The following is a 25,221-nucleotide window of genomic DNA, read 5'->3' as shown; positions in this document are numbered from 1 at the left end:
CATTTTCTGGGTTATTAAAATGTCCAGGGTATTAAAATTTCAGTGGCCAGACTTATCAATGTAAATTTGGTAAGTCTTTGATTCTATTTTACTTCAACTGTTTACTTTGAAAATTTCAAAGCTAGAGGAAAATTGAAAAAATAGTAACGAGAACCCACATAAGCTCACTTATATATGCAAATTGTTAACATTTTGACATATTTGCTCTCTCTCTTTCTCAGTCCCTCTCTCTCTCATACATATGTGGAGATGCTCCTCGGTGCATGTATATAATATATATGTACACATATACCTTTTTGGCTGAACAGTTTTAAGAGTTAGTTACAGATTTTAATTTTAGGTACCAATGAATAATTGGAGGAATTTTTCCTGCTGATAAAGGAAAATTTCAACCTTCAATATTTGTGGGCCCTGCTCCTAGGCTCCTAGGGAAGCTATACTTAACATTTACGAAGGTCAAAATGACTCCACAAAAGCTCAAAGCATGGGCCCTATTTCTGTCCTGAGAATACATTGATGGTACATCTGCCTCATTAAAAAATAACCAAAAGGGAGCATTCTGAACGTAAATATAAGGAAAACAAAAAACCACCCTCGTTCCCACAAGATTAAACTCATACAGCCTTGCACATACTAAAACCATAAGATAAAGTCTGTAACTTTCTGGAATGTCCTTCATCATGATGATTTGTAGCTCTTAATGGAAAAAAAAAAGTATACAGTCTTGTACCAAACTTTCCTTCCCCAGAGCATTCTCTTCTTTGTGAAGATTGTGAATCCTGGACAGCTGTCCTAACTTGGACTTGAATGAAATGCTTTCCTTTCTCTTTAAAATTTTAAAAAATGTTTGTTCATTTTGCATTGACAAGGTAAATGGAGTAAGCCGGCTAACATTCCTAAACCAACTTTAACTCTTATCAGGTTTTCAATAACCACAGTTTATCAAAAGAAAATGAATTTTTATTTATTAAACTTAAATTTTTGATATTTTTGTTTGTTTTTTTTGTTGATGATGTCTTTTCAAGACTTTTAGTTTTGGTGAAAACTATATCTCCTTTAAAATCAATTCTATTGAGGTATAATCTGTGTATAGTAAATTGTGTCCACTTAAAATATGTAATTTAATACATTTTTGAAAGACATATACACCTGAAAACCATACCATAATATATGAACTTTTCTATCACTCCCCAATATTTTCTTGTGCCCCTTTGTTTGTCTGTCATTTCCTTTGACCTGAGACCAGGCAGCCACTTATTTATTTGTCACTATAGACATAGTTTGCATTTCCTTAGAATTTTATATTAATGTACTCATATGTTGTGTACTTCTTTGAGCCTGGATTCTTACACTCAGCATAGTGATTTTGAGATTCATCCATGCTGTTGAATGTATTTGTAGTCTCTCCTTTTTATTCCTGAGTAATATTCTACTGTATGGCTATATGACATCTGTTTGTCCATTCGTTGATTGATGAACATTTTAATTATGTCCAATTTTTGGCTACTGTGAATAAAAAAGCTATGAATATCCATGTACAAGACTGTGATTTCTCTAATTTGGATAAGGGTGCACTGGTTAGGTAGTAAAATAGGTGTATCTTTAATATTTTAAAAAAACTGTGAAATATTTTTCCAATTATTGTATCATTTTACCTCTATAGCCCCAGTGTTTGAGAGTTCTAGTTGCTCCACATGCTGTCCAGCACTTGGTATTATCAGCGTGCTAATTTTAGGCATCCTTATGAGTGTGTGGTGTTACCTCCTTGTGAATTTTAATGGCAGTTCCTTAATGCTGATGTTGTTGAGAATCTTGTACTAATTGGTCAATCATATTCTCTTGCAGAGTGTCCTCTCGATCTCTTGCCTAGTGCTTATTGGGTTATTTAATTGTGATCACAGCACAAACTCTTATCCATTCAGTACTTTAAAATGTAATGAGACTTGTTTTCTGTTACGTGACATATCTTGGTGAATGAAACATACATATTCTGCAGTTGCTGTGTAAAATAATCTATAATTATCAGTGATGTCAAGGTCCTATAGTATTGTTCAGATCATCTATGTCTTAACTGATATTTTTTCTAGTTCTAGTGATTGCTGAGAAAAGAGTGTTAAAATCTCTTACAAAGACTGTAGAACTGTTTATTTCTCCCTTTAATTATGTCAGTACTTGTTTCATGTAATCTGTTGCTCTCTTATTATTATATACTTTCATGATTGCTATGTATTTCTGATGAATTGATCTTTTTTGTCATTATGAAATGTCCTTTACCTCAGGCAGTATTTTTTATTTTAAAACCTATTTTATCTGATATTAATATCAGATAAACTATTTACGCTGATGGTAGAGTTTTCCTTGTTTACTTTCAACTATAATATTTATTTACTTATTTATTTATTTAAAATATTTTATTTTCTTATTCATTTTAAATAGTGAGCACACAAGCAGGGGGAGGGGCAGCGGGAGAGGCAGAGAATCTTAAGCAGACTCTATGCTGAGTGCAGAACCCATCATAGGGCTTGACCTCATGACCCTGAGATCATGACCTGAGTCAAAACTAAGACTTGGACACTTAACTGACTGAGCCACCAAGGTACCTCTCTTTGTTTTTATACTTAAGGTGTATCTCTCGGAAACAGAATGTATTTGGGTATTGCTTTGACATCTATTGTGAAAATTTTTCACTTTTTAATCAGACTGTTTAATCCATTGATGTGGTTAAGACACGGATTTAGGCTTACCTCTTGGTATTTTTACAATGTGTTCAGTAGACAAGGATTTTGTAGTCACAATTGTTATACATGTTACATCTGCATTAGAATGTTAATTTTTGTTTCAAATTGTTATATTTTTTTAATTAAGAAGAAAAATACTCTTTTATTTTACCGGGTATTTATCATTCCCAGTGCTGTTCACTTCTTGAAAAAGATTTCCCTTCAGCCTGAAAACATCTTTTGGTATTTCTTATAGTATAGGTTTGAGGGCAACCAATCCTTTTATCTAAGTTTTTTCTTTTTTACTTTTGTACTCAGAGGATTTTTTCACCGAAAACAAAAATTGTGAGTTAACTGTTTTTCATCATTTTTGTTTTTTGTTTTTTAATGTCAGTTCTTAAATAATCCCTCCCAGGTTTTCTGGCCTCTGTGGTTTTCAATAAGAAAGAGTATTTGGAATCATTGTTTCCCTATATGTAGTATGTTTACTCTGATTACTTTCAAGATTTTCTCTTTTTCTTTGGTTTTCAGGAGTTTGAGTATTTTTTTCCTAGGCATGATTTTCTTTGCATTTATATTTCTTGGAGTCTACTGAGCTTTGAGGATCTCTACATTTATGTCTTTTACCAAACTAGGGAGGTTATCAGTAATAATTTCTTCATGTAGTTTTTCTACTTCATTCTTCCTCTCCTCTCTTCTGGGACTCATTATCATTAAAATTTATATATTATTGGGGCACCTGGGTGGCTCAGTGGGTTAAGCCTCTGCCTTCTGCTCAGGTCATGATCTCAGGGTTCTGGGATCAAGCCCCGCATTGGGCTCTCTGCTCAGCAGTGAGCCTGCTTCCTCCTCTCTCTGCCTGTCTCTCTGCCTACTTGTTATCTCTCTCTCTCTCTCTCTCTCTGTCAAATAAAAAATAAAAAATAAAAGAAAAAAATTTATATATTATTAATAGTGTAAGAAATAAGGTAGCCTGGTGTTTTAAGTATATGGAAGTTAAATAAATCTTGTTTATCTAACTAAATTTTACTTACAAATAAATATATTGACTAAGCTCTACAGGAAATGAATAATTGATTTTATGGAAATTTTTATGGAAATAATTAATTTTATGGAAATACTGTATATTAGAATAACATCATAAGAAATGTTTCTTTTACTGAAATTTTAAGAATCTTGGGAAATTGATATCTTTTTCTTTAATGAGTGATTCTACACGTACTAGAATATTGTTATGATACTCTTACAGAAAATTCTAATGAAATATAGCATCCAAGGAAGGGTGTGCATGTGTGTGTGTGTGCGTGCACATGCACGTGTGTATGTGTGTGTGTTTGGTCTCTGTGTTAGGGGCCATGGTTGGCTAATGAACTATCAACTTGACATTAAATAATTTCACTTGTAAGGCAACTCTGAAGTTATAGAGGGTTATGGGTTAAAACTCAGTGAAATAACAAAACTTTAATGATATTTAGTATCATGTGTACATCGGTGTTAAGAATTATATTGTGTAAGTGAAAATATGAAGTGAAATAACCCAAGGTGAGTATTTGAATTGAGAATTTTAGAAAAGGTTTATTGTAATAAATGGAATTTTAACTCTGTTTAATAATAAATGATATGCAGTACATTCCTCCTTAGATTGCAGATAATGTCACCATTTTTGACTTCCAGTATAATTCTAAATTAAAAAAGGAAACAGCTTTGTTGAAAGTTGTAGGTATCCAAGAACAGATTCATAACATATATGATCTCAAAAGATTCTATATGATTAGTGCCTATATACTTAAAAAGCACAAATTGAAATTCATTTTCCACTATCTATTTAAAAATATTTATACCTCTATCTATATTCCTATAATATTTTCCATTCAACTTCATGTTTCTGAGTCTTAATACTCAAGACACATCATGTAATTGAAATCATGCAGTATTTATCTTTTGTGATTAGCTTACTTAACTTGTTATACTGTCCTTATGGTTCATACATATCATAACATAGGACAGGATTTCCTTCACTTTAAAGGCTGAATAATATTTCACTATATGTATATAACACATTTTCTTTATCCATTATTCCATCCATTGACATGTATGTTGTTTCCAGCTCTTGGCTATTGTAAATAATTATGCAATGAACATGGGAGTGCGTATATCTCTTCAAGATTCTGTTTTAAAATTTTTTTGAATGAATACCAAGAAATGGAATTGTGGGATCATATGACAATTCTGTGTCTAATTTTCAGAGGAATCTCCATACTGTTTTCCATAGCAGCTACACCATTTATATTTTCATTATCAGTGTACAAGAGTTCCCAGATCTCCACATCTTCATCAATATTTTTAAAAAATTTTTATTTCATAAAATACTTAATGATTATTGATGCTGAGCGTCTTCTCATGTACTTATTGGCCATGTGTATATATTCTTTAAGAAAATGTCTATTTAAGGGATGCCTGGGTGGCTCAGGTGGTAGGGCATCCAACTCTTGATCCCAGGGTCACGAATTCAAGTCCCACACTAGGTGTGGAGCCCACTTAAAAAAATTAAAAAGATGGAAAATACCTACTTAAATCCTTCACCCATTTTTAAATCAGGTTGTTTTGTTTTGTTTTGTTGTTTTTGATGAGTTGCAGGAATTCTTTACAAATGTTGACTATCAACCCCTGTCAGATATATAGTTTGCAAAACACTTTCTTCCATTCCATAGATTGTCTTTTCAATTGTTGAAAAGAGTTGCTGATTGTTTATTTTGCTGTAATAGAACTTTTAAAGTTTGTATAGTCCCATTTCCTTATTTATTTATTTATTTATTTTTTGCTTTTACTACTTGTGCTATTGTTGTCACATCTAAGAAATCATTGTCAAATCCAATGTCATGAGGTTTATCACCTATATCTTCTCCTAGGAAATAGAGTTTAAGTCTTATACTTTGGTCTTTAATTAATTTTAATTTTTGTGTAGGGTGCAATGTAAAGTCCAACTTCATTTTTTCCCAAAGTTGGAATATGTTTGTTGACATGATTATCCTTTCTTCATTATGCAGTCTTGGCACTCTAGCTCAAGGTCATTTGACCATGTACTTTACAGTTTACTTCTGTTCCATTGGGTTGTATGTCTATCTTTATGCCAGATTACTTTATGTTTACTTTATGTTTTGATTACTGTAATTTTGTAAAATGTTTGAAATCAGGAAGTGTGAGAACCCCAACTTTTCTTTTTCTCTCAATATTGTTTTGGCTATTCAAAGCCCTTACAATTCCATATGAATTTTAAGATTGCTCTTTCTATTTCTGAAGGAAATTGCCTTTGGGATTTTGATAAGGATTGAACTGAATCTTTGCATTGGATAATATGGAATTTAAACAATGTTAAGTCTTCCAATCCATGCATGAACATGGGGTGTTTTTCCATTTATTTGTGTCTTTAATTTCATTCAGCAACATTTTGTAATTTTCAGTGTTCAAGTCTTTAACTTCCTTAAGTAAATTTATTCCTAAATGTTTTATTATTTTTAGTGTTACTTTAAATGAGATTGTTTTCTTAATATTCTTTTCAGATTTTCATTATTGATGTATAGAAAGCCATTTTTTGTGTATGTGTGTTGACTGTGTCCTGCAACTTCCCTGAATTTGATTATTAGTTTGAATAGTTTTTGGCAGAATCTTTAGGATTTTCCATAAGAAGATTACATCATCTGTGAACAAAGATAATTTTACTTCTTTTCTGATTTGGATGCCTTTTATTTCTTTTTCTTACCTAATGGTTCAGGCTAGGCTTTCTAATACTATGTTGAATAGAGTTGCAGAATGGACATCCTTGCCATGTTTTTAATCTTAGAGGAAAAATCTTTGAGAGTTCCCTGTTGAGTATGATATCTGGGACTTTTCATATGTGGCCTTTATTATATTGAGGTAATTTCCTTCACTTCCTAGTTTGTTGACTGTTTTTACTATTACCATGAAAAGGTGTTGAATTCGTAAAATATTTTTTTCTTCATCAGTTGAGATGATCACCGTTTCGTTTTTCATTCTGTTAAGTTGGTGTATTACACTGACTTATTTTCATATTTTGAAACATCCTTACATTCTAAAAATTAAGTTCTACTTAGTTATAGTGTTACAATCCTTTTAGTATGCTGTTGAATTCAATTTGCTAACTTTTTTTGAGGATTTTTGCACCAATATTCATCAGTGATATTGGTCTGTAGTTTCTTTTCTAATATTATCTCTGTCTGGTTTTCTTCTCTTTTTTCCTTAGTTTGCCTATCTAAGGGTCTGTCTGTTTCCTTAATCTTTTCAGAAAACCTGCTCCAGTTTGTTGATTTTTTCTATAGTTTTCTATTCTTTAGTTCATTTATTTTTGCTTGAATCTTTATTATTTTCTTCCTTTTGCTAACTTGGGCTTAGTTTGTTTTTCTTTGTCTAATTCCTTGAATTGTAAAATTGGGTTCTTTATTTGGGATCTTTCTTCTGTTTTTAATTACCAGTTTATCATTATTAACTTGTCTATTAGTACTGCTTTTGCAACAACCCATGGTTTGGTATATTGTGTTTTTGATTTTATTTGTTTCAATATGTTTTCAAATTTTCCTTGTGGTTTCTTCTTTGACCCACTGGTTGTTCAAGAATGTGTTCCTTAATTTCCACTTCTTTGTGAATTTTCCTTTTTCCTTCTGCTGTTGATTTCTAGTTTTATTCCACTGTAGTTGGAAAAGACACTTGTTATAAATTTAATATTAAATTTGCTAAATCTTGTTTTGTGCCTTAACATATAATCTAGCCTGAGAATGTTCCATGTGTGCTTGAAAAAAATCTACTGTTCTTAGATGGATGTTGTTAGATGGAATATATTCTGTATATGTCTGTTAGGTCCATTTGTTATATAATGTTGTTTGAGTTCTCTGTTTCCTTATTGCTTGTGTTTGGATGATCTATCCATCATTGAAAGTGGGCTATTGAAATCTGCTGCTATTATCTGTAATTTTTTCTATTTCTTCTTTCCATCTGTCAATGTTTGTTTCATATATTTGAGCACTTTAGTGTTAGGTGCATAAACATTTAAATTGTTATATCTTCCTGGTGATTGGACCTTTTTTTTTTTTTATCATCAAATAATGTCCTTCTTTGTCTCTTGTGATAGTTTCTGACTTAAAATCTTGTTTTAAGTATGATCGCATTTGCTTACTTTTGGTTATGATTTGCATGGAATATCTTTTTCATTCTTTTATTTTTAGTCTATATGTGTTCTTAAATCTAAAGTCAGTCTTACAAACAGCATATAGTTAGATATTGTTTTTAAATCTATTTAGCTGGGCCGCCTGGGTGGCTCAGTGGGTTAAGCTCTACCTTTGGCTCAGGTCAAGATCTCAGGGTCCTGGGATTGAGACCTGCATTGAGCCCCACATCAAGCCCCACCTCAAGCTGACTGCTCAGCAGGGAGCCTGCTTCCCCCTCTCTCTCTGCCTGCCTCTCTGCCTACTTGTGATCTCTCTCTGTCAAAAAAAAAAATAAAATAAAATCTTAAAAAAAAATCTATTTAGCCACTCTAGGGGCAGCTGGGTGGCTCAGTTGGTTAAGTATCTGTCTTTGGCTCAGGTCATGATCCCAGGTCCTGGGTTTGAGCCCCACATTGGTCTCCCTGCTTAAAGGGGAATCTGTTTCTCCTTCTCCCTCTACCCCTCCCCATCTCGTGCTCTCTCTCTCTGTCTCTTTCTTTCTCTCCTATGCTCTCTCTCAAATAAGCAAAATCTTTAAACCATCTATTTAGCCACTCTCTATCTTTGGATGGTGGAGTTTTACCCACTTACACTTAAAATAATTACCAATAGATAAGGATTTACTATTGCCATTTTGTTGTTTTCTGTATATTTTATAGCTGTTTTGTTTTTCTTTTCCTCTCTTCCTATCTTCGTGTTTCACTGATTTTTTTTTTTTTTTTTTTTTTTTTTACTGACATGCTTTATTCCTTTCATGTATCTTCTTCAAACATTTTCTTTGTGGTAACCATGGGGATTACATAAAATATCTTACAGTTATAGGAGTCTATTCTGAAGTAATAATAACAATATCAGTTGCACATAAAACTCTACTCCTTTGTATCCTCTCTATTTTATGTCATCAATGTCACAAATTAGGCATTTTTTTCTTTTGTATCCACTAACCTAATAATATAGTTGCAGTTATTTTTAATGCTTTTATCTTTTAAATTCTATGCTAGAATTAAGGTGATTTGTAGATCACCATTGCAGTGTCACAGGATTCAGTTTTTGTCTATATATTTACCTTTACCAGAAAGATTTATATTTTTATATGCTTTTATGTTGCTGTCTAGCATCCTTTCATTTGAACTTGAATGACTCCTTTTAGCATTTCTTGTAAGGTAGTGTAGTAATGAACTCACTTAGCTTTTATTTATCTGTTAAAGTCTTTACTTTTTCTTCATTTTGGAGGACAGTTTGTTGGAAATACCTGTATCAATTATTTCTCCTAGCTTAGTAATAATTTAAAAAGGCAGGAGTGTATAGGGTTCAGACGATGGACCCGAATGTTGCAAGTAAATGTATACTGATGTTCAAAGCAACAATGCTAATTCCACAGGGAATGCTAGATCTTTAAATGCATTTAATTGAAGTCTATACTCTATAGAGTAGAAAATGCTAATAATAAATAAAATCTTTGTTTGTACTTTATAGACACTGGCTTAAAACCAGATAGGGTTTTTCTATAATTCTCTGATAAGGCAATCTATTTTGGAGTTCAACTTCATTTATTCCTTATATAAAAAAAATTTTCTTTCCTGATGCTTTGAGAAATGCTAACCAGTTTATAACAATTCAGGTAGATAACATTTCACCTAAGAAAACAAAATATAATCAGAAGTATCAAATTCATTAGGGATAAGAAAATATTTTAAGAAAATCTGCTACCAAGATTTGTGTTGCACTATTTTATCGAAGCATATCTTTGTGAGCCATCTGTTTCTTTCTCCTTTTCTAAGCAGATCTTTTTGCAAGTATTACTTACCCACCACAGTAAAAGAAAATCACATGCTAACCAAATCTCAACAAGAGACTATAAAATTAATCTGATTGGTTCTTCATAATTGTTCATAAATTTATTAAATGTTAATCTGAGCAAAGCTCATTTACTTTATTATAAAAAAGGAAAAAGCTAGAAGAAACAATGAGATCCAACAAATGTGAGAAACCTCCAAGCTAAAAGCCACTGTGACAACAAAATCATATAGTGTCAGAAATTGTACATATTTGACTTCATGAATTGATGTGGCTGGTAAATTCTGTAAGATGAGAGGAGAAAAGCATACTGTAGCAGTGCCATAAGGAACACCAGAGAGGGAAATACGAAAAGAAAACATAACTAATGAATGTTTAAGAAAGAAACCAAGTCATAAACCATAGCAAAATATCTATATTCTCTTTGACCTGTCACTTATCCTGTTTGTGTGGCAGAGACAATATTTAGATATAAGTTTTAAATTAATGATTTAGAAAAGAAAAAGAAGAAGCTATAAAGTCAAATCCAGATGTGGAAAAGTTTTCTCGTGCAACTGTATTTCAAGGTCCCTATTATTTGGATAGAGCTGTATCATTTTAAATTTCAGCCAGACTGCATTTTCTCCAGTGAGTAAAATGAGAACACCTATGGTAATATGAATGAAATACAATTTGATACTTTTTAAGCAAAGAAATTCCAGGCTGCATTAGGAGAATTAACAGATTTTCACTGGATAATACATTTCCAACTTCTTATAGTAAGAAATGCATAGTCCATGGAACACATATACTTTGCTTTGCTGGAGTCAACTCAAGGATCCAGGATATAACTCATCTTCCTGGATAATCTATTTTATTAGACATTTCTGAATAAAAGTTAAAAATTTTTGTCCCCTTAAGATCTTATCCAATGCTAGAGCAAATAAAATATGTGTTTCATTTTTTCCCCATTTTAAGTGTTCTGAAGGTTTCTGTGTGGGTATGTGAGAAAACAGAGAACATGAGGGAAGAAGGGAGTAAGATAGAAAATTTTAATGTGCAGCGAGAGATTGAAAAATCTGATACCTCTATGTTCTCTAAGAACTTGCTATTTTATATTTTAATTAATTAATTAATTTTTTATTTATTGATTTAAAAAAAAGATTTATCTATTTATTCAGTTGATAGAGAAAGAGAGAGCACAAGCAGGGGTAGAAGCAGGCAGAGAAAGAGAGAGAAGCAGGCTCTCCACAGAGCAGGGAGCCCAACGCAAGGCTTCAGTTCATGGCCTGAGCTGAAGACAGATGCTTAACTGACTGAGCCACCCAGGCAGCCCAGAACTTGTCTTACTACCACATTTTCATCAAAGGGGAAAATGCTAAAGTATATTAAACAGCATCCCTGGCCCACAGGAAAAGTGTTGCCACAGGCTGAGATGAGCTCAAACAATGATATTTCCTTTTGAGGTCTGAAAGATTCAATAGCCCAGTGTTTAAAAAAATACTTTGACATATTACAAGCTAGTACTGAATTGTTTTTGTTGTATTCTATATCAAAACACTCCTTATAAAACAGTTGACTTCTTTCAACAATCATATTGCATCAATATTTGGTCTTTAAACAATTGTCTAAGCTCTCATTTTAAGTTAAGTTAATGTTCTTTACAGAAATATTGCTCAGGGTGGCCATAAAGGAATCTAGAAAAGTGTTACTATACTCCCTTCCTTTTCCTCAATTGTTTTACCACCTGAAAACAAACACACATGCACACATGTGTGCAAATACACACACACACACACACACACACACACACACTTGTGGCATGCATGCCTCTGAAATAAATCCTAACCCAAACAATTTCCCTTCCTTAAGATTACTGGAAATCACTGGCCTAAGAGAAATTCTGATAAATAACTGTAAGAAATCAAACCCCATACTTCACAGGAAAACCATTAAAACTTTTTTTTCTTTTTACAAGTACAGAGAAAGAAATCTTGTGTACAAGAAACAAAACAGTAGAAAGCATAATGAAACCAGCAAACATCCTGTGTTTTGAGGTGTCCCTCTAGGTCAATTTCTAAATTTCCTTACAATGTGAATGTGATAGTGTTGGGTAAAATTTGGTGATGCCCTGTAGTAAAGATGAGGCTGTGTTTTAATAGGCTCAAGAGACATTCTGAAGCAACTGGTTGTTTTTTGTTCGAAGTATTTATGATTTTGCTTATAGGTGCATTATAAACAAAATTAATTGCCTTCACTAGTCTCTTTTCAACAAGGCTCTGAATCTAAAGTCACTTTCTGACTTGTAGCTTTAAATCTCTATCCAAATATATAAATATTCAGATTGGAGTTATGTTGATAACACCTTAGTACACAATATTTGCTTTTGCATGTGAGGTTCTTATTTTGAATATTCTAGGTAGAAGCAGTGGACAATCAATTGACATGATTTTAGAAGAGTGGAATATTGACATACTGAGGTTATTTTTATAAATTGTTTAGCCCTCATTTTAGTGAAAAATTGCCTGATCATCAGCAATTTCAAAAAACAAATATCAAAGCTTCTGATATGGTTAGAGGGCTGGGACCAACCCTTGGACAAACTTTCATACCAACCTTCACACAGATACAACTATATTTTAGATTTGAAATAAAAAAAAAAAAACCTACCTGAAGGCACGAGATAGTGTCCAAAAGTAGACAGACATTGGAGACAAATCAACACTTGGTAGAATGGAATCACATGGACTGGGCTTCCCATATATATGACTTTTCAACTGACGACAGGCACAGGTCTTCATCATGTAGGGTAGCTAAAACTTCAATAGAAAATCCACAATCTTATTGGCTTGAAGAACCTGAGGATAGAATTTGGGTCAACCATAGTCACTGAATGATGTCAGGTGAGATTCCCAAAATGAGAGAGCCTAAGAGGAGGAGCCCTGAATTCCATGTATCAACACTAACCCATTCTTCGGCTGATCTGAATGACATATATGTGGGACAGACTCCTAGCAGCACAACTAAGGCTACAAAAATGAACTGACATTTGGGCTGCTACCATTACAGGAAAGATAGTTTCAGGTTTAAGCTGGCTATGTACAGTGGGCCAAATAATAGCCTCCCATAAATGTCCATGTCCTAATCCTTGGACCTGGTCAATATGTAAAATTACAGGCCAAAGGAAATTAAGGTTGATGGAGTAAGACTGCTAGTCATCCTAACTGAAAAAGGAAGATTTTCTGGGTTATGTTTCTGGGCCTGATGCAGTCTCAAGGGTCTTAAAATGTGTAAGAGGGAAGCAGCAGAGTCAGTTTCAGAGTGATGGGATATGAGAAAGAGTAGACATGCTACCGTTGGCTTTGAACACAGAAAGGAGCCACTAGCCAAGGAATTCATAGCATCAAGAGTAGAAAAAGAAAAAAAAAATCTCCCTTAGGTGCCCCTGGAAAGGAATTCAGTCTTGCCAACATCTTCATGTTAGTCCAGTGAGAACAATTTTATACCTCTGATGTCTAGAACTGTAAGGTAAATTTATGTTGTTCAGTCCATTAGGCTTGTGGTAATTTGTTACAAAGGCAACAGAAAACTAATGCAGATTTTGGTACTGGAAGTGGGGTGCTGCTGTAACAAATACCTGAAAATGTGGAAGTGGCCTTGGAATTGGGTAATGGATTAAAGCTGGAACATTTTTGAGGAACATTATAGGAAAAGCCCGAGTTGTCTTGAACAGACTGTTAGTTAAAAACATGTTTTTTTAATAAATTTGCTAGAGAGAACCCAGAAGGGAATAAGGAGCATGCTATTGGAAACTGGAAAAAGGGGATCTATAGTGGCAGAGAAGTGAGCAGAAATGTGTTCTACAGTTATATGGAAAGTAAAACTTGTAAGTAATGAATGTGAATATTTAGCTGAGGAGATTTCCAAGCAAAGTGTTGAAGCTGTGGTTTGGTTTCTTCTTGCTTTTAAGAGTAAAATGTGAAATGAAAGAGATAAAATTACAGAAAAACTATCAAGCAAAAAGGATCAAATTTGATAACTTGAATCTTTAGAAAGGAAGAGAGCACAACATTAGAAACAGTAAATGTATAGTAAATATTAGAGGTTGTTCTTTCCCCTCTTAACTTATTTAAAACATAATTTTTTTTTAATTTTATTTATTTATTTGAGAGAGAGTGTGAGAGAGAGAGAAATCACAAGCAGGGGTGAAGGGTACAGGGAGAAGCAGACTCCCCACTGAGCAGGGAGCCTTATATGGGACTTGATCCCAGAAACCTGGGATCATGACCTGAGCTAAAGGCAGATGCTTAATGGACTGAGCCACCCAGGCACCCTAAAATATAAATTGTTTAAAGGAAAATTATAACACAGGATGGTGGAGTTCTAACATATATAAATGTAATACATATGAATAACATAAAAGATTAGGGGGTAAACAGACCTACATGATTACATGGTTTTTATATTTTATGTGTAGTAGTACTACATTAACTGCAACTAGAATGTGCCAAGTTAAGGATATGATTCCTTATTTAATTGATATAATTGATGTAATTCCTTAAGTCATTGAAAAGTATACTAAAAAAATAGATATAAATGACTACCAATAAAGGCTTAGGAAAACACAAATTTATGTAACTAGAAGAGGTGTGGAAAGGAACCAGCCATCTAATTTTCACAGTGCAATGGAAAAGAACTATTTTTGTGTTTTCTAAAAATATTTATGAGCTCTGTGGCCTTAAGCTTTAGCAAGAGAAATTTAAATCTCATATAAGATAAATTGTAAGACATGTTGAAATATTGTACTCTGCACAAAGGATGAAAATGGCTTATCTAGATGTTTAGGTTAATGCCAATAATTATTGTTGGTATATTAATGGATATGTAGTTCTTGCAAAGGCAATCATTTTGATTTTTTCTTCTAACTGAAGATTAAAGAAGCTTGTCATTTCCAAGAGGTAAAAATTCTTCATCTTAACTTTTGGGGCTTTACTTCAAAATTTAATGTTTTTCTTAATGGGTGAACCTATTGAGGTTCTAGGTAAAACCAGTAGAGCCACTATTTCAATTTTCTGCCTATAAGCAAAAGCAAAATTTCATACCTTCTTAGGTACAATGGGCTTGCACTATGGCATTCTCTTCCAGAGTAATTTATTCAACATTTCACTTATAATCGTTATGAGTCTAAAGGTTGCTGGGGTAAAGCACTTATTTAAATATTCCAATTATTATGCCATGTGCTTATGCAAGCGAAGAAATGCTGAACTGTGATTGAGATAAACTTAATATCCTGTTCTGATTCTAAGCCTGGATCTTAACAAAACTGAAAATATAGGATACCTTACTCTGTATATTTATTGTATCACTAATGATGGGAGAGGAAAGTTTAATATAGAATTCAGTCTGTAGGGTAGTTTATCAAAACAACCAGAAATGACTGTGAATCTAAGAAATAAGAAAAATCAATAGAGGAAGGGTGGTGAATTCCAAAGAAGTAGGTGTGTCTGGGTACAGATTGGCCTGAGTCAGAGTTGCACAGAGAAAGGACAACAAAAGAATGCTTCACTCAGCCTAATGCTCTCTAAAAATTACAGTCCAATGTATGTTATGCTTCAGTTAAATAATAACACAAACTATAACACAGCATTCAATGGTATTCATTTATTTACACATAATAGAAGTACCCTTATATCTATCAATTGGTATATTAAGTTAAAAAATAGTTATTGAGGGGCACCAAGCTGGCTCAGTCATAGTAGAGCATGCGACTCTTAATCTCAGGGTCATGAGTTCAAGCCTCACTTTGAGTGTGGAGGCTAGTTTAAAAAAAAAAAAAGTTATTGGTTGCACTCTAAACAAGAGAATTGATTTTACAATTACCTATATTCATAAAAATTATCCATTTTTCATCTTAAAAATGCAGGTTATCTAAAATGCTATTAATGAAAAAAAATTCAGATTATTACGATAAACATTTCTTAGCAAAGTTCTATATCTAAGCACTGCATTTTGAAATTTCTACATTATCTTCCATGTCAAATGTAGACTTCGCATAAGTGGCTGTCATGTGTAAGAAGCTGCCAGGTGATGTCAGTGGTATTGGGCTCATAGACTACACTCTGGAACACTTCATAAATCCCAACCCCTTATAGCTCATCCCTTCCACAGATTTATATCGCTATCTGCCATGTTAATAATTAATACCATTGTTTTAGGCAGGAACTTACCCTTTAGAGTAAAGGGTAAATAGAAGAGGTAAATAGAAGAGCAATAGATGATATAATTGGGGCTTTACTTCAAAGCCCCAATTGGGCTTTGGTAAATAGAAGAGCAATAGATGATATAATTCCCTAGGTGCTGAACATGGAAAAAAGGTTTGCTTCCCTTAATTAGTGGTCCTATCGATTTCTTATTAGCATTATAGCTATGAAAACCAATCAATGCCATATGGCTGTAGGGATGATGATTTTGTGGTTCTACTCTAGAAAGAACATTCTATTAGTACCTCGTTCCTGTTGTTTATGGAAGGGCATACTGCATACTAAGATAACAGCTGTTTGTGTTGGCCCAACTCCAGAAACCTGACTCAGTCTAATTTAGTATCTTTTTAGGAATGACCATTTATGTGCGACTAATGTGCTTAAGCAGTGAATAGCAGTAATACATTCCTTTGACAAAACTTCTTAGACTTAAGGAAGGAAATGCACTGTTGAAGAGGGAAATTAATAAAAACCCAGGTGTTGCAGCCACCTGTCTCAGATCTGTGACTTTTGCTGCCTGGATTTGCAAAGCGACTAGAAATGGTTTGATCCATTACAAAGTAAGTGCTGACCTCTGTGATAAAGTATCTATCTCTCTGTCATTCTTAGTAAAGATATAATTGATAAAAAGGAAGAAATGTACACAAAATATCCCATTGTTGTAAAGAAACACAGAATATCCATCTTAACTAAGATTGATTTTACAGGTGATTGCAGGTCCTTGAAAGCACTGAACCCACATTTGCAAATATGATAGCCAGCGTTCTAAAATAGAGTCAATGATATATAAGAAAGTTCATAGAGCACATGGAATTCCAAAATATCTTTAAAAAGTAAAATATGCAAAGGCAAAAAGGTGATTGATCTGAAGGGCATCCCACGTTGGTAGAAGAGAAGCCCAACCAGTAGCAAAACACGACACAAAAGGTCGTGTTATCTTCTCGGGCCAACCAATGCAATATGCGGGCCAAGGGTGGAGTTTTTACTATTAAGCCCAATACAGACAGTTAAGAATGAGTTCATAGGTAATCACAAGCCACAGTGTGATAGGCCTAGCCAGGCCTGGGCATATGCTTGAGGTACACAAACTTTGGCATTGTTTTGTATAATACTTTGCTCAGTGAAAGTTGCAAACTCACTTAGACTCTACATGTTGGAATATTTATCAAGCCTTAAACTCCTTTATCCACAAGAAACATTTTGAGATTTATTGAAAGTAATTGGACCAGGACCTGAGTTTGGGTTGGGGGTAGAGAATAGGTTATGATTCTCTTTCTCCCTTTACTACTGCACTCCTTAACAAAAGGAGAAATAACAGTACACTTTACCATTTTTAATTTTTCTTTTTTCCTTTAAGACATTAGAATACTGAAGAAATTTAGTTAATAACAAAAATAACAGTGATATTACCATCACACCTTGTGTTAGGCAGAATAAACCCCAAAGATATCCATGCTCTAATTCCCCAGATCCTGTGATTATTCTACTTCACATGACAAAACGACTTTTTGGATGTTATTAAGAGTATAGACCTTAAAACAGGAAGATTATCCTGGATTATCTGGGTGGGAGCAATATAATCTTAGAGAACATTCTCTGGTGGGAGTGAGAGATAAGACAGGAAAAGAAGGAAAAGAATGTTGAAGTGTGACAGAACTCAGCCTGCTGTTGTTGGCTTTGAAGATGGAGGAAAAGGTGACAAGGAATGGGGGTGGCCTCTGGAAGCTGGAAAAGGCAGGGGAACACATTCTTCCCTACAGCCTGGAGATGGAATGTAGCCCTGCTTTTATTTTAACTTAATGTAGCCCAAATTAGACTTCTTACTTACAGAACTATAAAATAATAAATTTGTGTTAAGCTGCTAAGTTTGCGATAATTTGTCACAGCAATACTTGAAAATGAGTCCATCAAGACTGATAAGAAAAAAAGAAATGGACACAATTATTTTACCTAAGCCCTCCCCTTTACACTGATCTTTTACAACAGCTGATGAGATACGCATTAATGCCCTCAGTTTAAAGATGAAATCTTAATTTGTCTAGCCTTTTTCCAGTCACTCTCTTATTCATGCACTTTATAAAAAATATTAAAAATCTATAATATGTAAAATGCTCTATTAAGTGCTGGGACATAGTGGTTAAATAAAAAAAGAATGACTCCAATGTAAGTTTTCTCGCATTGTCCTTACATTTTGCTGGAAAAGAAAGGCATTGGACGTGTAAATATAGGTACGATGGACGACAGAAAGGAAAAATCAGAGAGCTACTGGCCTGTAAAATTGAGGCCAGCATGCGGCCCAGGAGGTCAGGGAAGAATGCTCTGAAGATACCACATCCTAGATGAGATCTAGAATGAAGTAAGTTAGACAGATGAAGCGAGGGAAGTTGTGGGGGAAACATTTTCTTGAGCAAATGCTATACCATGGAGGCAGGTCTGGAGATAAAGCCAAGTTTAGAGTATTTCACAAACTGAAAGCAATTCCGAGCTACTGAAAGAAGGGAAGAAGTGTCCGGGTGAGACTGAAGAGATGAGCACAGAGAGGTCCCTGGATCTCATCGTAAAAACAAGGAAAAATGAGTAAAGGATTTTAAACTAGTATATGACTGAAAAATGTTCACATTTTAAGTATTCCTTTGGTTGTAAGAGTTTCAATGGATCGGAAGGGAGGTAGTGGGTTGTTTTCCAAGACAATTAAATCACCATAGTGACAGACCAGGGAAGAATGATAGAAATGAAGATTGAAAGAATGTGCTACATTCAAGAAATATTTAGGTTGTCATGGACTTGATTTGGCATGGGGCATTTAATGGAGTCCAACAGTAGTTTTAAAATTCTGGCATCAAATCCTGGGAACATGGGGCAATTCATTGTGAACGGCAATGTTCCAGGAGATGTTTGTTGGAGAAAAAGAGTTCTGTTACGAGTTCTGTTGGATATATTGAGTTTGAAATGTCTTTGAGTCATTCAAGTAAGGATACTGAGTTGCCATTAGATATATGGATTTGGAATTCAGAAAACAGGCTTAGGCTTGAGAAATATATCTGGGAGTCACTGAAGAATAAAGCAAGAATATACCAAGGGGGGAAGAAAAGTGCCTGACAGAACCTTAAGGAATGCTATTCCAGTGATAATGGAATGGAGGGTGGGAGACTGACAGTGTCAGAGCCACTGACACAGGATATGTAGCCGAATTTGCATGACACCGAAGTCCAGAATCCAAGAGATCTTGTACTGTTAAAGAACAATTTGGAAGGCTTTAAGAGATTCCTCCTTCTTCTGAATGGAATGAATATCATGGACCTTTAAAAGACATATTAAAATACCTTCTTAAAATTGTGTTGTCTTTTTTTTTTCTTCCCTATTTTGGTTCTATTTATGATGGAACAAACATACCTAGGATCATTCTTCCTTTTAGAATGCATTTGTTGGAGCACCTGGGTGGCTCAGTGGGTAAAGCCTCTGCCTTTGGCTCAGGTCATGATCTCAGGGTCCTCGGATTAAGTCCTGCTTTGGGCTCTCTGCTCAGCAGGGAGCCTGCTTCCCCTTCTCTCTCTGCCTGCTGCTCTGCCTTCTTGTGATCTCTCTCTCTGTTAAATAAATAAGTTAAATCTTAAAAAAAAATTATAGAAGGCATTTGTCATGTTATAAATCTGTATGGCTGACTTTAGATAGGGAATTACTTGAATTAATTTTTTTTCATTGAATTAATTTTTAAAACGTGGATTATAAATTTGATATTCTTCCTATTCATTATAGTGTGTGTATGGAATATAAATCATGATGATTTAGTAATACATATTCTCTACCAGAACTAGACAAGTGTGTCTAGAATTTTCTGTTTATTGGAAAATATCTTAATTGGGTGCAACATAAAAATAGTTGGCAAGATGTATATTTGAACATTCAGAGACAATCCTCTCCTGCTTGTCTCCATTCTGCCTCACTGTGTTCTTCAGCAAACGTGAACACGATAAAATAATTTCTTGTTTCCCGAACAGTCCTAGGCAGAGCGACATCACAAAGGCAGAGTGCAAAACCTAGAAAACACAAGTCTGGAGAAATAAAACGGTAACTAACACAAGCTGTGAACTGCATGAAAGCATCATCAGAATCAATAGAAGCTGCTGTGCATCAATTTTACTAATAATGTCCCAGGGACTGTGTTCTGAGATTCTCAGAGAGTAAAACTTAATGTGAAGGCAGACAGATTGAAGTTTATCCTAGCAGTTATGGGACTTTTATTCCAATCTTAAAGATATGAGGCAGGCTGCACTAGCTTCTATGACATTACATTTATCCAAGTGGACACGTACACTGGCACAAACTTTGGAGAAAATGGCTTAGTTGCATATTCTGCAAGTTTTTTTTTTATTTAAACTTTTTGGCTTAAAAATTTTTATTTATCTAGTTGAGAGAGAGCGAGAGAACATGAGTGGGGGAAGGGGCAGAGGGAAGAGCCAACATCCCATTGAACAGGGAGCCTGACGATGACACAAGGCTGGATCCCGAGATGACAAGGATTAAGAGCTGAGCCAAAGTCAGATGATTAACCAACCGAGCCCCCCCCCAGGTGCCTCTAACCCTTTTGGTTTAATAACTATGTGTTAGCAACTGATTGGAAGTTTATCTTGCACAGCAATGTTGGAAGAAATTCTTCTCAGAAGGCAGCTTCGTTTTGCATATGCCCCAAAGAACAGGGGTATAAACTTCAAATATATGCCATACACGACAAGTACACTGTCCCTTTGGATACTTTAAACTTTTAAATCATGTTAAAATATATTTACTTCTACGTATTTCATTTTTTTAAAAATGGCCTTTATTTTTAAGAGTGGTATTACATTCACAACAAAACTAAGCAGGAAGTACAGAGACTTGACATATACTCCCCGCCCTCCATATCTAATTTCAATATATTACTTTATTCTGATTAGAGGTAACACAATGGGTGGTGAAAGAGGATTCTAGAAATGTGGCAGCTAAATTCATCCAACTTTTCTCTCCATTCTCAGTGTCAAAGTAAATTATCTTTTCTGCATCTGCCAGTCAGACAGGCTGAGGGAGCTGGAGAAAAAGCCATCACAAAGATTTCACCCTCTGAACTGTCAAGAATCATTAGGGAACAATACATGCATCATTCTGGAGGTGGAGTTTAAATCCTAGAGAAAATCTTCTCCCAGAAAAACAAATCATTACGATTAACATAAGAAGGGACAAACTTAAATGGACCAATTACTGTAAAAATAAATATAAAAATATCTAAAAGATATCAACATGGATTCACAGCTAAATTTTACTAGCTTTTAAGAGGCAGGCATTAAAATATTATTTACACTATGCCATATTATGGAAAAAGTATAAAATTTTATGAAAGGACATAAAAATATGAGCAATAAAATGCCAAGATGTTTGGGAAGGAACTTGTAATTAGAATCACAATGGGGCTTAGTTTTTTGTGGTTAAGACACCTAAGACAAATACACATTTCTCAAGGAAGAGTGGCTGTCTAAGAACAACCAAGTAAAAGTAAAAAAGATTACCAGGGTGGAATTTGCTTTAGCAAACAGTCTATATTTAAAAAAAGTAGATCATATAGTTGTAGTATACAGATAAAAAGAGATTGATGTAGCAGAATTGAGATTCTACAAACGGCAGAATATATGAAAATTTAATATATGACATAGGCAGTATCAATTCAGTGGAGGAAAATGTGGTTTATTTGATAAACATATCTGGGTATTATTTCAGGGTGAAACTAAGCTGAAGACCCAGTTTACATCATATGCAAAATACATTTCAGATGTACTAAGAAAGAGCAGTTTTAGAAGGAAAACTTGGAGACTACGTGCAAAAGCCAAGGATGGAAAAGACTTTTTTTTTTTTTAATTTTTTATTTATTTGACAGACAGAGATCACAAGTAGGCAGAGAGGCAGACAGAGAGAGAGGGGGAAGCAGGCTCCCTGCTGAGCAGGGATCATGGGATCATGACCTGAGCTGAAGGCAGAGGCTTTAACCCACTGAGCCACCCAGGTGCCCCTGGAAAAGACTTCTTAAACAAAAACAGAAGTGAGTACACTATTTTAAAAAAAGAGACTTTTTGCTACAAAATTTATAGTAAGAATGGTAGTTGAAGGTTAAAAGTCAATAAAAAATCGTTAAATTGACAAGAAGGCAAAATGTAATCAAAATTTGGACTGGAAAAAAATATGGAAATCAGCTCACACTAGAGAAAATCCAAAGGCCAATTAATATAAAAGATATGAAATTCATTATTGGTCATGGTAATGTGCATGAAAGTTACCATTAAATACCATTTCATACCTATGAGACTGGCAAAAATATTTATTGCTAGTGAGGATATTGAGAAAAATATATTCTCAATTCTTGTTCATAGAAATGTACACAGTTTACATTGTGTTTTATATATATACATATCTGTAAATGTTTGTGTGTGTGTGTGTGTGTGTAGGAGAGGAATCTAGCTCTAACTATTTCATTTTAAAAGATCCATATCCTTAGATCTGGCAAAGCCACTCTTGTAAATCTATCCCATAGCAATTGAGGCACCAATTCATTAGGCTCAATGTCCAGGAATATTTACCGTATGATCATAAAAGAACACCACAGAGGAATAGTTGGATAAATTATGGCACAGCAACAACATGAAATATTAGTCTGTTATTAAAAAGAGTGAATTAGTGTAGTTGACTTGGAGAGTCCCATGAAATGGTAAGCAATAAAATTAAGATGTAAATAAGCATATATACTATTGTATTTTTAAAAAGCAAATGAAACCCCTTGTAAATATGAATAATTATACAAGTCGATTTTGACTGATTACTATCTGGGAGTGGGAATGGAATACTTTGAGGCTTACAGACCTGAGTGAGAGAATGTTAAAAAAGATAGTAATAATAAACCCACTTGACACTTCAGTTTGGTAAAATCGTACCTATGTAAATGAGACATGCTTGATGAAATTCAAATAAAAATATGGAATTAGTTCTCTTTGTCAGATGATCATGATATTCTGTTAGATGAAAAAAGAGAATTGGAATTTTGTGTCATTCCAATCAATTTAATAAATACATACCATGAGGCAGACATTTCGCTGTGTTTGGAAAATAGTGGTGAACATTTTAGACCCATGCCTTAATTTAAGAGCTCATAGTGTTGCAGGGAAAACAGATTTTTAAATTATAAATATGTATTGCAGAAAATACAATAAAAGGATGTTGCAAAAGAAATGGACTAATCAAGTGGATGAGGGATGATCACCCTAAAAAAAGTTTTTCAAACTTATTTGGAACTCTCTGGAGGAGGGAGAGGATGACTAGTTTAGATGTGCCTGTATAATTCAAAGTGCCTCTGTGACTTCTATGTGGAGATGTTAGCAGACAATTACACATATATTTTGAGATCAGAAGAGAGGTCTTAACTAAAAATATTAATTACTAATCAAGAGAATAAAATTTGGTTAAAAGGGAGATGTTAAAGATGATGCCAATTTGCAATTCAGTAAAGTGTCAGGATATAAAATCAATGCACAGAAATCAGTTGCATTTCTTTACACCAACAAGACAGAAGAAAGAGAAATTAAGGAGTCAATCCCATTTACAATTGCACCCAAAACCATAAGATCCCTAGGAATAAACCTAACCAAAGAGACAAAGAATCTGTACTCAGAAAACTACAAAGTACTCATAAAAGAAATTGAGGAAGACACAAAGAAATGGAAAAATGTTCCATGCTCATGGATTGGAAGAACAAATATTGTGAAAATGTCTGTGCTACCTAAAGCAATCTACACATTTAATGCTATCCCGATCAAAGTACCATCCATTTTTTTCAAAGAAATGGAACAAATAATCCTAAAATTTGTATGGAACCAGAAAAGACCTCGAATAGCTGGAGGAATATTGAAAAAGAAAGCCAAAGTTGGTGGCATCACAATTCCAGACTTCAAGCTCTATTACAAAGCTCATAATCATCAAGACAGTATGGTACTGGCACAAAAAAAGACACATAGATCAATGGACCAGAATAGAAAGCCCAGAAATAGACCCTCAATTCTATGGTCAACTAATCTTCGAGAAAGCAGGAAAGAATGTCCAGTGGAATAAAGACAGTCTCTTCAACAAATGGTGTAGGGAAAATTGGACAGCCACATGCAGAAAAACGAAACTGGACCATTTCCTTATACCACACATGAAAATAGACTCAAAACGGATGAAGGACTTCAATGTGAGAAAGGAATCCATCAAAATCCTTGAGGAGAACACAGGCAGCAACCTCTTCGACCTCAGCCACAGCAACTTCTTCCTAGGAACATCACCAAAGGCAAGGGAGGCAAGGGCAAGAATGAACTATTGGGACTTCATCAAGATCAAAACTTTTGCACAGCAAAGGTAACAGTTAGCAAAACCAAAAGACAACTGACAGAATGGGAGAAGATATTCACAAATGACATATCAGATAAAGGGCTAGTATCCAAAATCTATAAAAAACTTATCAAACTCAAGACCCAAAGAACAAATAATCCAATCAAGAAATGGGCAGAGGACATGAAGAGACATTTCTGCAAAGGAGACATCCAGATGGCCAACAGACACATGAAAAAGTGCTCCACATCACTTGGCATCAGGGAAATACAAATCAAAACCACAATGAGATACCACCATACACCAGTCAGAATGGCTAAAATTAACAAGTCAGGAAATGACAGATGCTGACGAGGATGTGGAGAAAGGGGAAACCTCCTACACTGCTGGTGGGAATGCAAGCTGGTGCAACCACTCTGGAAAACAGCATGGAGTTTCCCCAAAAAGTTGAAAATAGAGCTACCCTATGACCCAGCAATTGTACTACTGGGTATTTACCCTAAAGATACAAATGTAGTGATCCGAAGGGGCACATGCACCCGAATGTTTACAGCAGCAATGTCCACAATAGCCAAACTATGGAAAGAACCTACATGTCCATCAACAGATGAATGGATAAAGAAGAGGTGGTATATACATACAATAGAATACTATGTAGCCATCAAAAAATGAAATCTTGCCATTGGCAATGATGTGGATGTTACTAGAGGGTATTATGCTAAGTGAAATTAAGTCAATCAGAGAAAGACAATTATCATATGGTCCTTGTGATATGAGGAATTTGGGAGGCAGGGTGGGGGGTCATGGGGGCTAGGGAGGGAAAAAATGAAACAAGATGGGATTGGGAAGGAAAAGAACCATAAGAGA

General features: G+C 34.4%; 1 protein-coding gene across 1 annotated transcript in view; it reads right to left on the bottom strand.

Moving 5' to 3' along the window:
• Window positions 1-25,221, bottom strand: part of HTR1F (5-hydroxytryptamine receptor 1F) — a 149,199-nt gene that overhangs the window by 78,287 nt on the left and 45,691 nt on the right. Inside the window, 1 exon segment of the mRNA XM_047745145.1 lies at window positions 12,383-12,570. The gene's annotated coding sequence lies outside the window, so the exon portion shown is untranslated.

This window comes from Lutra lutra, chromosome 1 (assembly GCF_902655055.1).
Source record: "Lutra lutra chromosome 1, mLutLut1.2, whole genome shotgun sequence".
Classification (NCBI taxonomy): Eukaryota; Metazoa; Chordata; class Mammalia; order Carnivora; family Mustelidae; genus Lutra; species Lutra lutra.
Note: the sequence above shows the minus strand (reverse complement) of the source record. Positions and strands in the feature narration are given on the sequence as shown.